Here is a 2,811-nt window from a genome sequence, read left to right as displayed (position 1 = left end):
GCCTCCTCGCTACGACGGCACCCACGACCCCGCGGAGTTCCTGCAGCTCTACGTGCTGAGCATCGAGGCGGCCAACGGTGACGAGAAAATCATGGCGAACTGGTTTCCCATGGCTCTCAAGGATGGTGCCCGCTCCTAGCTCCCGAACCTGCCTCCAGGCTCGATCTCCTCATGGGACGAGATGTGCGACCGTTTCGTCGCCAACTTCGAGGGAACTCGCGACCGCCCACCAGCTGCGGGTGACCTACTCCGCGTCAAGCAACAACCAGGAGAGACCCTCCAGAAGTACATCCAGCGCTTCAACAATGTTCGCCTCAAGATCCCCTGATAGAGGCAAAGGTGTCCCGATGTTTCGATGAGATGGTGGCTATCGTTTCTGTGGGAGTCGACCTTGACGATCCGACTACGAACGTGTGAGATGTCGCGCCTTAGCAATCGCTAAACCAACTTCCGAGGGGTTATTGGCGTGCGCGAGCTCTAGTAATTGGTCCAGTATATGTAACAGTAGGGGATGTGGATGTAACAATGGTATTGATGCCCTCATCATCCCCAAGGTAACGGACGAGGCCATCATCTCTGCGTTCTCCGATGGCGTCCGCGATGTCAAGATGAAGGAGGAGCTCTCCATCCACGAGGAGCTGTGCACGTCCCTGAAGCTTTTCAACCTGGCGACCAAGTGCGCAAGAGCTGAGGAGGGGCGCCTCTCCCTCCTCGAGCTCCCGGCTGCGAACCCGGAGGAAAAGAAAGCCAAGGCCAAAGACGTGAAGCGCAAGGGAGCAGCCGTGCTCGTGGCGGAGCCAGACACAAAGCGCGGCAGGGACTAGCCCGAGTCATCCAAGAGTAACCGACCATTCTGCGCCTTCCATAACCTGCATAGCCACAACACCAATGTTGTCAAGAGCTCAGAGGCATTCGAGAAGGACGCTTCGGTCGACGCCCCGAGCGCAATGACCGGGGCTACGGCCGAGGAGGAGGACGTGGTGGCGGACGCTGGGATGACCGTGGTCTGCGCCAGGAGAGGCGTGACCGGCCTCGTGAGGACCAATGGCAGGATCAGCCTCGCGAGGGTGCCTGGAGGGACCAGCCTCGTAAGGATTGTCCTCAGGGCAACGCCGGTCTCCCTCCACTACCGCCACCACCAAGAAGAAATGACGACCACCACCAAGACGAGGGGGCTGGGGGCTTCCAGGAGCCGTGTGCCATCGCCTGCATCTTGGGCGGAGCTAAAGCCCCAGCCTCGCAACGTATCTTCAAACAGTTTGCTCATGAGGTGAATGCAGTCCTCCCCAAGCTCGAGGCTACACGCCCGCTCAGGTGGTCCCAGTGCGCCATCACATTCAGCTCATCAGACCAGCTCAAGTGCGCGGCTACCGCCGGCATCCTCCCGATGCTTTGTTCACCCGTCATTAGCAACATGCAAGTCACCAAGACCCCCATCGACGGCGGCGCAGGGCTCAACGTCCTGTCCGTCGAGACGTTCACAGCCTCCAAGTGTCGTATGATCAGCTTCAGCCCACCAAGCCTTTCTCAGGAGTGACCGACGGCTCTACCACGCCGATCGGTCAGGTCCGCCTCCCAGTCACCTTCGGACAGTGCAACAACTACCGCATCGAGCTCATCGACTTCAACGTCACCCACATCCGTCTGCCGTACAATGCCATCCTCGGGTATCCGGCCCTGGCCAAGTTCATGGCCGTGACACACCACGACTACAACGTCCTCAAGATGCCAGGAAGCGGCGGGATCATCACAGTCCCCTGCGAAGAAAGAGATGTGGTGTGCTCCCTCGAGCGCGCCTTCCAAGCAGCGTCAATCAAAGACCCCGACAATAATGCAGCTTGGTACCCTCCTGAGGTCGTCCCCAAGAAGAAGAAGAAGCAACTCCGTGCCGGACCTCAGGAGGGCAGCGCCGTAGGTGGCGCCTCATCAGGATCAGCGCCCGCACCTGGGGCGTCTCCCTCTATAGCATAGGAAGGCGCGCCCACGCCCTCCTTGGGCAGGGTTCGGGGGCTCTCTTCTGGAGGGCCTCAGACCTCACCAATGTCACGAGGGAGGTGCTCGGGCACCAGTTGGAGGCGTGTTTCGCGGCATGTCTCCTTCAGGAGGACACTGGGCAAGGAGCGCCCGGCGCTCAGGAGTTCATCACCAAGGTATCTCAGGAGCTTCAGGAAGCAAGAGGAATACGCGGCGACCACCGCCCACTTGGCACTGCTCCCCACCAAGGCGAGGGTGGTGAGCTGCGCGTCTGCATCAACATACCAGGGCTCAACCGAGCTGCATCTCAGGAGCGCTTCTGGCCCTCGTGTGTTGGGCGTTGCGAAGGTCCACCTCACAGCTACGTTCGCATGATGTTTGGCCTGCCGAGCGTGGCCGCTGCCTTCCAGCGCAACCTGCAGAGCGTCATGATGGGCCAGGAGGCCATGCACCACGCAGTCCTGGCGAAGATGGAGACGGTCCTCAAGGAACCGCCGGGACCCTCGGAGCCTCCCGATGCCCAGGGCCCCGGTGGCTCATGAGGGGCAATCCCTTCGCCGCGTACCTTCAGCTGCCTCAACACCCCTTCATCAACAGAACCAAGTGACATTTTCCAAGTTTATTTAGCTGGGAGCGCCCAGGGGGTTGCATTATTCCCAGGCCGTGTGGGTCCGTCCCTGTGGCATGTATCTTTCCTTGTTTATGTCTTTAGCTTACCTTGCTGGGGGCGCCCCTCGGGCTGCATCATCCCCAAGCCGCTCGGGCTGGACCCAGTGGCGTGTATCGTTATGCATTTACCTGAGCTAGGTTGCCTTTCATGCTTAATCTATCTATGAC

General features: G+C 59.9%; 1 pseudogene; it reads left to right on the top strand.

Moving 5' to 3' along the window:
* Positions 1 to 525: 525 nt before the first annotated feature.
* LOC147966188 (uncharacterized) lies at positions 526 to 1,971 on the top strand (annotated as a pseudogene).
* The last annotated feature ends 840 nt before the right edge of the window (positions 1,972 to 2,811 follow it).

Source organism: Triticum urartu, chromosome 6A, assembly GCF_056163025.1.
Source record: "Triticum urartu cultivar PI428250 chromosome 6A, HENAU_Tu73, whole genome shotgun sequence".
NCBI lineage: Eukaryota > Viridiplantae > Streptophyta > Magnoliopsida > Poales > Poaceae > Triticum > Triticum urartu.
This window is presented reverse-complemented; position numbering and strand designations above follow the sequence as displayed.